Source organism: Psammomys obesus, unplaced genomic scaffold (assembly GCF_907164565.1).
Source record: "Psammomys obesus unplaced genomic scaffold, mPsaObe1.curated_primary_1811, whole genome shotgun sequence".
Classification (NCBI taxonomy): Eukaryota; Metazoa; Chordata; class Mammalia; order Rodentia; family Muridae; genus Psammomys; species Psammomys obesus.
The window spans coordinates 6,814,710-6,826,998 of NW_026592118.1; the positions used below are offsets into that span (position 1 = coordinate 6,814,710).

At 44.1% G+C, this 12,289-nt stretch overlaps 1 protein-coding gene across 1 annotated transcript in view; it reads left to right on the forward strand.

Moving 5' to 3' along the window:
- The first annotated feature begins 551 nt into the window (after positions 1–551).
- Positions 552–12,289, forward strand: part of Ndnf (neuron derived neurotrophic factor) — a 36,639-nt gene continuing 24,901 nt past the window's right edge. Inside the window, exon 1 of the mRNA XM_055612848.1 lies at positions 552–714. The gene's annotated coding sequence lies outside the window, so the exon portion shown is untranslated. The remainder of the gene's footprint in view (positions 715–12,289) is intronic.

Genomic DNA, 12,289 nt, shown 5'->3' on the forward strand with positions numbered 1-12,289 from the left:
TGTGTGTGTGTGTGTGTGTGTGTGTGTGTGTGTGTGTGTGTATTGCACGCTGGCGCGCAGCGGGAGAGAGTGAGGGAGGCACTGAGGGGGAGCGGCGGGCAGAGGAAGGCGGGGCAGCGGGCAGCGGCGGCGGGCGGGCTGGGAGGGGCAGAGGCTCAGGCTTCTGCAGTGACACTCGGAGCCAGCGCGCACTCCTTAGCCGGAGCCGCGAGGGAGCAGAGCTTAGCGTGCCGGCCGCCTAGGAGTCAGCGCCTGTCGCCGCGCACCGGGCTCTGCCCCTGCAGCCCGCGCCGGCGCTCAGCGAGCCCGCAGGTCCAGCGGCGCCGCCTCCCCGGGCGCCTTCAGCATCCTTCCGCCGCCCGCCGCCCGCCTCCTCCCGCGCTGCCCCGGGACCCCGGCCCGGCGCCTCCGCCTGCGCCACTTCGCTGCAACTCCTGCGGCCGCGTGTCGCCGGCCTTCTGCACGCCTCGGAAGTTTGCAGCGCCCGCAGCAAAGTTGGGACAGTTGGGCAATCGAATTTTATTCTTCCGTCTGCCTGTGCGCTAGCGCGCCGGTCCCCTCGGTTCGTGGATCCTGGTACTTGTCATCTAGGTGGGATCCGGGGACCTGGACTTTCCCCGCACATCACACCCTCCGGGAGGAAAAAAAACACAACGAAACCAAACCAACCAAACTTTCCTCCTCCCGCTAGGAAAAACAAACAAATTCTTGAAGGTAAGGAGCAAGAGCGAGGCAATCCCCGCCTCCCAGACGCCTTCCTGCACCGGCGCAGACCTGGCCGGACTGCGTTTGCACCCACGGGCTGGCTTAGGGTCGGGGGTGAGGTGCTTCCTTGGGCTGGGGAGGGCGCGAGCCCCGGCGCCTAGGACACGAACATGGGCAGCGCTCCCTGGGCTTGCCTGGCCGGTCTGTGGCTGGGGCGCTGTGAGCGCAGTTAGGTGGGCAGACACAGCGTCGGGGTCGGAGAGGTGGACACGCCGTCTCGGGCTCCAGAGGGTCCCCAGAACCGCCGCTTTTATCCAGCCCTGCCCTGACACCCTCTTTGGCGTGGTGATGCTGGGCTCTTGCTTGTCTCCCGCGGTTCGACGCCCCCCTCCCTTCCTTAGTTCGGCGGGACTGGGCGTTGAGGAGGTGGGGGCACTGGCGTGGGTCTTTGAAGGTTGCGGGACCCGCGGCGGGAGTACGGAGCGGGCTCCCTTCAGAAGGTGGCGGCGCGGCGCGGCGGCGGCAGGGGTCTCTGGGACGCGTCCGGCGACCCCGCGCGCTCTCCTGGTCTGTCCTCTGCCGGGCGGGCCAGCATCCCTAGAGGGACTTCCCTAAGCTGGGTGGTCTGGGTCGCGCTCGCGCTCCCCGCGGCGGAGCCTGGCAGCCGCGGAGGTCGGGACGCCCTCCCGGCGAAGGGGCCGCCCTGCGCGGTGACCTCCCCAGTGTGTGTGCCAGCCGGAGCGCGATCGGGTCTGCGCTGCCGCTCCTGGTCGCGGCGGCAGGGAGCCTCGGGAGCCCGAGCGCCAGCTCCGCTCCTCCGGGCGCTCCGCAAACTGCTTCGTGGGGTGCCCTCTCAACTTGTCGCTCTGCCTTCATTCTCACTCTTCTCTTCCCGTCGCAGGGCGAGATGTGAGTTCCCGAAGTCGCTCGCTCCAGCTGCCTTAGGTCCTCTCTGGCCGGGGCACCTCCGGCTGGCTCACCCAGCCCTCCACAGGTCACCGCCCTCCTCTTTGGCCCACCAGAGCAGGCTGTCCATTATCTGCTCTGCAGACCCTTAGTTCCCTGAAACCAAGACCCGGAGTGGGAGAATGAACCTTAGACAAGTCTCTGGTTTTGACTTTTTTTTTGTAGCTCTTTTAAGTAACTTGGGGTGGCTATCTGTTTACTTCTTGTCTTTCAGTCCTGCTAAATCACAGGGAATGCATTATTTGTTTATTTGCCTTGAGCTGCGGGTCTCCAGCTTCCCCTCTACCTTCCCCTCCCCCTACTTGCTTTGTGGCCCTTTTTTTCTGTGTTCTTTCTTTTCTTTTTCTTTTTTTTTTTTTTTTTGAGAAGAGGGTCTTCCCCCACCCCCCAAGTTTCCGAGTGCCTGTGATTACTAGTGGATTCATCAATGGTAATAAACAGGACCCCCACGCCATTCCTAACCCACTTAAGCAAGTAAAACCCTCCCTGGGCTCACAGAAGTGGAGATAAAACACCCCTCCTCCTCCGGAGGGGCGGCTGCTGAGGGTTGTACGCGTTTGAATTGTTTTCTTATCCTGAAAGAGTGATGGATGGGTGCAAGAGGCGATGCGCATGGAGCAGCTGTGCTGGGGGTGGGGGCAGTATTTAGTATTATTCATTATTACTTATTACGAGTGCTAATAAGGCCGTCACCCGAGCTGAAGTCCGCGTCTACACTCTCTTGGTTTCACGTCAGCCTCTTATTACGGTGGTTTCCGAAAGCGCCAACACCACCACTGTCTTCATTCCCCACACTCATTCCGCATATGGGATTAATCAACTGTCAAAAAAGATACTGTCGTTTTACCAGTTTTAACTCGTGAGCCTGTTCATCCTTTTGCTTTTTCAGAGTTTAAAAAACTTGGCAACATAATTAATTATGGTCCCAATTCCCATTTTCAATCTAAACCTATATTCAGGATTATATTAAAATATCCCATTCCTCAGTCTCTAAAAGTGACTCTTGTAAAATTACATTTCAGCTTGGGGGATGGGGGAACAACTGGGAAAGTGGGCACCGGAGTTAGAGAGATCAGTACTGTTTCAGGCTTCCATCGGAGGCTCTTCCTCCCAGGGCTGCAGAGATGGCTCAGAGGTGAAGAGCTTTCAATGCTCTTGCACAGGACATCAGTTCTGTTCCAGCGCCCACAGCGACCAACTCGAAACTCCCCACAAGTCCAGCTGTGGTTGGAACCTGCACTTACATGCACGCGCACACTCATGCACACGCCAATTAATAAAACCTTAGAACTCTCCCTTTGAAGAGGACCATTACCCATTGCTTCTCTGCACAGCTTTTTACTGACCTTCATTAATCTTCCCCACCCACTTGAAACCTAACAGCTTGCAACACTGGCTGTATCTCTATTTTCGTTTTTTCTGTGAGGGCTTTTTAGTCAAAGACTCAGGCTCATGGCAGCAACACTTTTAATTAGTAACTATCATAAAAAAGAAGCCAGGATTCTGTAATGGACCCAAATTGCTATGTGGCTTAAATTTTTCAGCAGGGACAGAAACATGAGGGAAAGCTCACATAATAACTTTGTCATATAGTACAGGAGAGTGCATTATCCCAAGCAGCCAAAACAGGTCTGTCTCCATGTAATTTAGGGATTTTCCATGATTTCATGAATTTGTCCTTTCTGTCCTTAGGTTTTCTCATGTGGATTTATCAACCAGACTCTGCCTGTGGTGGGGAAGAATATGTATTTTATAGAAAATGTTTGAAATGAAGGAAAAGTCTTTTGTGTTGATTTCTTAGCAGTTCTGTTCTGCCTAACCAGAGGGCAAACCGTCCTACCTATTTTAAAGCTGGCCATATTACTTCTTTCCCCATAATCACTGTTATGAGAATGCAAGCCTTTCAGGGTAACAGTAGGGCAGATTTTGAGCAGTTATCAGGAAGCATATGAACAGTGTGAGACTCCCACATAATTCACGGATTCTATTATTTTAGTCCCTTGTCCTCGGTTTCCCTGTGACGAGGTGGCTGATACTCTCTCACAGGTGTTCTGTTTTTCTTGTTTTCTTGTCATGTCGTATTTGAGGAACTGTGAACCCACGGGAGCATCCAGTTAAGGAACAGTCCTTGCCAATCACTAGGAAAACTGTGTACGCTTTATCCTTTGTGCTGGTTCAAAGGCAGGGCACAGCCGACCCAGAGTCATTCCACCCATCCATTATTTTGGAAATAGTTTCTACGACCTCTGAGCATTTCCTTTGGAAGGACTAGAGTGAAAAACATCATTTCATCCCCCTTGCTAATAGACACAGCACAGCTGAGTTGTTTAAAAGATAACAACACAAAACATTTGCTTTAAAAAGTGACTTTAAAGCACCACTCTACTAGCTATATTCTTTAAAAGTACTCTGTATTAAGGCTAGAGAGATGGCTCAGTCACTAAGAGCACTTGTTGCTCTTGCAGAAGATCAGGGTTTAATTTCCGGAACCCACCTAGCGGCTGAGAATTGTCTGTGATTCCAGGCCCGGGGACTCCTGTGCCTGCCTCCTTCTGACCTCTGAGGGTACAAGGCACATGTGTGGTGCATTATGTATGCGTGCGCAGAACATTCAGACACACGAAATAAAATATACATCTTTTAAAAATACTCTGTTTTATGCCGTGTAGAACAGACAGTTTCTACTTCTTTTCAATATATTAACAATGATAGATAAATAAAATGAGAAGATATACAGTCAAACTTTTTGTGGATTCCCTCCTAGGAAGAAAAGTAAATTTAGGAAATACAGTCGATTGTTGTATTACACAGTAGTGCGTAGACCCTAATCTCGAAGTGTGGAACACAATATTTCAGTGTGCTTATGCAGATCCAAGTGTCTCTTCACATGCCTGAGATGTCACCTGGCATTTGCGAAGAGGTCTGTTGTTAGCTGCTCACCTCTGAACACCAAATCCAGAAAGGCCAGACCCATCCCTTCCCTCTTCCTTTGCAGCCTAATGAAAAACTCCAAAGACCAACTCCACAATTCACTTTTCTGAAATACTTTTAAAACAGAAATTGTATGTGATAATATAAATGTCACAAAAAATTGTGCTTGTTTTGCCTTTTAAAAATTAGGAAGAGAGCCTTTGATGGGTACAGAGTAAGGGGAAGCGCAGCTCTGTGCGCTCATCGTGTTAGGATGAAGAAACAGCTCTGACCACAGAAGAGCTGAACGCTGGGCCCTCCACAATGTCATTGTTGCCAAGGAGCTCACTGAGTGAGATTTCTTTTAAGCTTACTTTAAAGTCTATGGTCCTCGGTGCTAAAACAAAAGCATGGAGAGTTCAGGATTATATCTAGTTATTCTTTCAATCTTTCGGAAATAGATTTTAGTTAGTTGGTGAGTAACTTGAGTTCTTCATTTGTCATTTTTTATTCCCACTGCAAATTTGAATGACATTTACTTACTATTTTATATATTTGTCTGAAGTGTAACAGACTCACTTGTAAAAACCCTGAAACAAGTATTCTCTTTTAACAAAAGATCATACAGCCCCAAAGTAGTAAAATGCATATAGTTAACTTATCAAAGGTCTGCTTAGGTCCTTCTTTTGAAATAATATTCTGCCTTTTTTTGTTGTGTTGATATAATGGTAGAAGATTTTCAGAAATAGCAGGTTAGTAAATTTTTGAAGGCCTTCAAAATATAAGTATGCATGACTAGAAATCAACTCACTTAAGCGGAACTCTTACACACTGTCTGTGTACCGTGGGAACTTTTAAACATGGCCAAAGTACAGAGCTGGAGTTAAGTGCTGCACACACACACACATCGCTCTCTCACTGCGGCGATGTCAGCTGAGGCGTAGGCAGTGGTGATGGACTCAAGCGCAGCGGAGTCCGCACCATTCACTCTAAGAGGACGAGGTGAAGGCTCTCTTCCAGCTGCCATATCCAAGACCCAGACTACAGTTTAAAGGTACAGTAAAAATATCTTATCCACAACTATCCCCGCCCCCCAAGCTGGTGGACTTATTTATAAAGATGGAGATAAAATAAAACAATAAAATTAATGTTTTTCTTTTCTATTCTTTTCTTTTTTTTTCTTTTTCCTTTCTCTTCTTCTTCTTCAACATTTTTGAGACAGAGTCTCACTATGTTGCCCTGAGTAACCTACAACTTGCTGCTCTATAAACTGCTCTACAAACTCACAGCAATCCACCTGCCTCTGCATCGGGAGTGCTAGGATTAAGGGCATGTACCACCATGCCATGCCTATTTTATTTTATAAAATAAACAGTAAGCTCTGAGCTCATAATTAGAACAACCTGTAAGAGTGTTAGTATATCTTGTTTTAGGAAGAACCATGCCCATTTTTAAGTTATAACATAGTGACTATGAGCAAAGTCATTATACACAAAGAGTGACATACAGATCACTGTCAAAGATATTAAGTGTTTTGCCATTTACTGGCAGCAGATATGTTTGAGAAGGAGTGCTAATTTGAAAAGGCCTATTTGTACAGGGTTGGTTGTCTCTCTAGCTTAGATGCTGAAAATGTCAAGAAACTGTTGGAAAGTGATGGTTGCAGTTTATAGAACATTGTGGTAAAACACAGTCCACATCCAGCTTATACATTGTGGTAGTATAAGCACATAGTCAGCACAGTTCAAAGCTACAGATGCAGCATACATGGCTGGATGTCTTCCCGTAGCTCTAAACGCCGTGTGCTTGTCAGTGCCATTAGGAGTAAACACTCACCAGGATTCAGTATCAAAAGCTTCAGGTTTGGATAGGTTCTGACAATTGTGAACCAAGTAATTGAAGAGAGATTTATTGCCACGGTAGTGACAAAGATCAGGGATAACAGTGTTGCCTCCCCAGCTGGACACCGACACCTGGTTTCCTTTTTATCCCTTTGCCTCCTTCATTAAGATTTATTTGTGACTATTCAAAGTCTGTGGAGATCTGCTATGAAAATTGAGTGTTCTTCATGGAGAAATGAAGCTGCTTCTTAAACGGAAGATAAAAACTAACGCTAACAGCGTTGGTAGCCAGATTCTATCCTAATGAATGACCTTAGAGGTGGTGACACGAGGGAAGTCTCCCTGCCTAGCAGTTACTAAGGTGGGGCTGACAGGAAAAAGACTTTTATGCTAATTTACAAGTAATTTTATTTTTCAGGGTCGTCTATAAAGACAAAAATGTGCCAGTGGTAACAGTAAAATTATATCAGTTAAGATCTTAAAAACATAAAGGCCGAACAAAAGAGACCATCTAATACAGAAATTTAGGGGGAGATGGCTATATATGCATTTATAAGTTCATATAGATACATATACATCATATACACATACATGCATAGCCTAAAGCTCTTTCTTTCTTCCTTCCTTCTCTTCTTTTTTCTTTCTTTCTTCGAGCAACCTATCTTTCCATTATTTTCCTCTTCTAATAATTCTGCCTTCTATATTTTAACAAAAGTTATAGCTAAGGCCAGCTTTTTGGGTCACACATACAAATAAAATAGCCTCATGCTTGGTTGATGCCCTCATTTAATTAATGATGGCGTTCACACAACATATTCTGATCATGGTTTCTCTTCCGTCATCTCCTCCCTGAACTTCCCTACCTCCCCGAATTCCAGAGTCTCTTTCTCCATAGAGGCAAATTAAAAAACAAAACAAAACCAGAATGGACAAACAAACAAACAAAAACAGAAAAAAAGCGTGAGAAATACACACATGCACGCACATACCACTAAAACACAAAATTGGAAACCATAGTATATAAGCAAAAATATGTATTACCAGTACGTTAAAAAAAAAAAAAGCCATCCAAATAAGACAGAGCATCTCCAAAAGTACCATTTATTTTTTGCTGGGCGTGAGGCCAGTCCTTAGGCATGGTTTGGATACTCAGTGAAACTCCATTGGACGGAACTGGCTTTCCCTTTGTGCGCGCTCAGGTTGGGAATGGGAGCTTGTGCTCGCTCTCCGGGAGGCCATCTGGCTTGGACCTGTGCAGGTCCTGTGCATGCTGCCGCAGCCTTGCATTTCACATGTGTGTCAGTCCTGCTGTGTTCAGGACACAGTTTCCTTCGTGTCTTGCATTCCAGCCGCCTCTTATAACCTTTCTCCCTCCTTTCTACAGAGTTCCCTAAGCTCTGAGTGAGGAGTTTTGGGCGAGGAGCCACCACCCTCCATACATTTTCATTTTATATTGGCCTCACAAATTCGCCTTTGTGGGTTGCCTTGGTGTAAATGTGAGAAAAAAGTTCTAATGCCCAGAATTAGGAAGGCCAGATTATCTGCAAGATTACATCTAGTGAATATTTGCCTTTGAAAACTTGAGTTTTAAGTACAGTTAAAGTTATGGATGCTCTTTTAAATCAGTGGTGCAGAGGTGTCCAGAGTCTGTAAGACCTGCTGACTCTCCACCATGTGATAGTGTCAGCTTTATAAAGCAGGTCATTACAAAGGCGCCTGTGCCTCATCATGATGTGGAAATGAAACCAGGACTTACGTAAATTTACTTTTATGTAAAAGGAAGAAGTCTTGTGAATAGTTATTAATATACAAGTGAATGAAAACGCTCAGCATGTCAGGTGGCTACTGAACAGCAGCTCCTGGCACAGGTGTTGACCTTTCTAAGTGAAAGCACGAGCCTATCCACAAACCACCCTTGAAACAGATCGGGGAAAGTCTGAGATGCACAATTTATCTCCTGTAGTTACTGATGGCACTCAGTTCACCGTAGAGCGCTATATCCTAAAAACACCATATGTAATACAGCTCATCTGGAACGCAGCATTCTAGATTTGCAATCCAGTGTGCAGACAGAAAACTACAAAACAAGAGTGTTGAAATAAGTGATGATGAAAATGGCCCCAAATAATCTTGTCACTATTGTGAGGAGTACTTGTACCTATTTGCATAGGCCTTTCATAATTCAGTTTATCAATAACTAGATACTGTGCCTGTAGGCTTTGAAAACGTCAGTATTCTGCAAGTCTAAAATCGCTTTCTGCTTTTTCACGCATAATATGTTGCATTTTAAACTTTCCCGTGAAAATTTGGTTTTCCACAAAGTTATCAGCTATTAACTGGTACTAAAGTTGTTCTGTGTTTTGGATTTTAATCATAGATGACTTTTTTAATCTACTAACATTATTATTGTTCTCAAGAAGCTTTGAGTGTTTACAGAGTGTTTCCACATCCCTTGATTTCCATAATATCCTCCTGCTAATAAGAAATCTGAGGCATAAGTTGAATGAAGACACGTAAACTCACAGGAACTTTTAAAGCGTAGCACTAGTTCTTTGGTTCAGAAACAAAACTGATTTTAAAAATTCTACAAATTTTGAGTTGAAATTAATGACCAACCTAGATTGCAAAGATAAAATTTGCTTTTTTTCTCCCTATTTTTATTGACTCTGGAATATTACCTTTAAAGCCCGAGGACCTGGGTCCTAGTCCTTGGGCCCCACTTGGTGAAAGGAGAAGATCAACTCCACAAGGTGTTCTCCAACCTGCACACGTGTTAGGGACCTGTGTACAGCATAAATAAATAAAAGTAAATCATTTGAAAAATATTCCTACAGCCTAGCTAGGCCACAGAGGAGGACATTGCAGCCAGTCCTGATGAGACCTGATAAGCTAGGGTCAGATGGAAGGGGCGGAGGATCTCCCCATAAGTGGACTTAGAGAGGGGCAGTGAGGAGATAAGGGAGGGAAGGTGGGATTGGAAGGGAAAGAGGGAGGGGCTACAGCTAGGACACAAAGTAAATAAACTGTAATTAATATAAAGAATAAAAATTATATAAAAATAAATAAATAAAAGCAAAGTTAAAAAAAAAAAGAAAAAATATTCCTGATTTAGTCTACAAGCTCACAGCTATGTGCTGTCTACTAAATATTTTTGGTTGGTTTGGGGAATGGTTTATTAAGTATTTTTAAGGAAAAATAACTTTTTATATTTAAGTTATTGTTTAGTTTCAAAGTAAAAAATAGCCACTCTGTTTCCAAATATCACAGAACGTATACAGGGCAAATAGACACATATTGGTTGGTCTGCATGTGTCTTTCTAGAAAGGTAGCCTTTTTTGTTTTTGACAGGGGAATCACTGAAAGTAAAATGGAGCACCTACCTCCAAACACAAGCATTCTGACCTACTGTCCAGCATCCCCTGCCCAGCCAGTCTTCACACACGCTGCCACATCGAAGGCAAAGCAGGTTTCAGTTGCTTTAAAACACTTGTGATTGTGAAACTGCTTCCTGCAGGAAGGGCCCTTTCCCTCCTTCTGCCCTCTCCAGTCTGACTGGAAGTCTCTAGGCATTGAGTACTGCCAGACATGCTATTTTTAAAAGTCTGTTCTCTGTTTTCCTTGATGTAAATGTGTACATGTATAGGTACATTCATATGTATCTGCTTACGTATAACTGACAAAGATATTCAGATACCTTAGAATTCATCAGGGGGAAAAGAAATACAATGAAAATTTTTAAGGAAGTAGAAACTAATACGAAAATTTGGGATTAGAAAAATGAGTTAGGAATTCCTTGAAATATATACTCTATAATGCTGAAATGTTTAAATTATGTGTAGTAACTATCACTGGAAAAAAAAAACTTCTTCCAAATTAATCCTACTTAATAATTCAGTTATTTTATTTTGTTAACTGTGATGTTCTTGAGAGGTAAGGACTAAAGGGAGTTCAGTGCTATGACTGAACTAGAACAGAAACTACTTCTAAAACTGTGAATGTAATTGTACATTTCAGCAGAACAATGAAAGCTGTTGTAAACATTAAAAAGAGACAAGTCCAGACATTCTAAAAGCTCAAGAAAACAAAAGTTCAGATCCTGCAAGTCTGTACATACATTCATATCATATGAGGCGCTCCAAACCAGTTCTATCATTTAAGAAAATCTACATTTCAATTTTTCTCAAACTTACAGAGGAACAGCGACCACAAGTCAGTTTTTATGCTGTTTTCCTTTTTTGGCGGACTCCATCTTATGTTGTTACTACTGCGTATTCAAACTGCAAGTCTCAGTAGTCTTTCCTATACTGTTTTTCTTTAAAAGAAAGAAGAACACATACACCTAACTGTGTATGTTGTTGCCTTGGGGAGAAGGAGGTGACATAGTTTTGAGTCTGAATTCCCATATTGAGTTAACATTTCTGTTTTGTCATCTTTATAGTTGTACTTTTTAAAAAAACTTATATTGTCTCATCACTATTCGTTTTTAAACTCAACATTAAATTTGACTGTTGGGTCTGTTTGCATAGTCTGCTCTTTGAAAGTGTTCTTTTGGTTAATTAACTCTTAATACAGAAATAGTGATGCAGATCATCCCAGAAACTGATCCTGATCCTAAATGCTGTAATCTTAGCACGTGCACCTTCAGTCCTAGAGCTAGTGAGTGAAAAGTCTGAGCCACTAACTTCAGACCCAGTTATAAACCAGTGGTGTGCAATGAGTCCCAGAGACCATGGTGCATAGAGGCTACGGAAAGAATGCTAAAGTTTGGAACTTTGTGATTAATCTTGAAAGTCCCACGTCTTTATCTTTTTCCCAAGTGTTCTATCCTTTCTGTCTTGAAAGGAAATCAACAGGCAAAGAAGGGGAGGTGGGGTAGAGGATGAGACAGAATAGTGGGGGCCATAACAAGGGGGTCAGACTACACTTGCAATGGACATGTGGAAATCTACTACTGTACACGCTTCCTAAGAACATAAGAAGATTTTGAATGGAGTGAAACTATTTGAGAAAATAATACCTCTCCTGGATGTCATATGCTATCAAACAAGAAGCTCAGTGCTATGTAGAAGTTCCCTCCCTTCAAATTGTTAGCCCATCAGCAGACCTCAAAAAGCAGTGCAGGTTATTATGTTGCTTTTGGTTACCTTCCAGTACTTGATGGTAAGACCCGGTTGTTGAAGACACCATATACTTGAGTCATAAGACACAGAAAAATCAAGCTGTCATTGACCTGGGAACTTTATATCTACTTGATAGCTTTTCATAGTGCTGGAAGATGGTACCAGGGGCAAAACATTATCAGTGGTCTTCCTTAAATGTGACCCATGTAAACTATGATGATGAGTGGCCTGGAAAGATATGCCTGTTGGTACAATAGTGCCACAAATACGGGAGTAACCAAGCACTCCCCAATTCTATTTAAGGCCTGCTTCAGAAAATGGAGCCCAGGCAGGTACTGTTAAGTGGGCTAAGAACCTGTGCCTGGAGAGACCTGAGACCCTAGAAAAGAGCTTACTGCCATTATTGTGCTAAATGGTCATACTAATAAACTATTTCCTAAATATTTATCTTTATCTCTACAAACTAGTGTAGCTTTGACCCTTCATCACAGGTGGTTCTTTTTCATAGTATATGGCAGTTGATACAGAAACTTACAACTGCTCAAAATGCAGAGAATAAGAAACTGTGGGAAAAAAAGAAAGAAAGAAAGAAACTGAAGTGCTTATCCCTAAGTGGGACATTATATCACTTGCCCCACCCTCAGGGGTATTAGAGGATCTTTGTGAACAGTGTCTTCTGGTCATGACAGGAATGTTGCATGACACAAGGTCTCATCAGCTGTGACCGAGTGCCCAAGGCCTGCACAA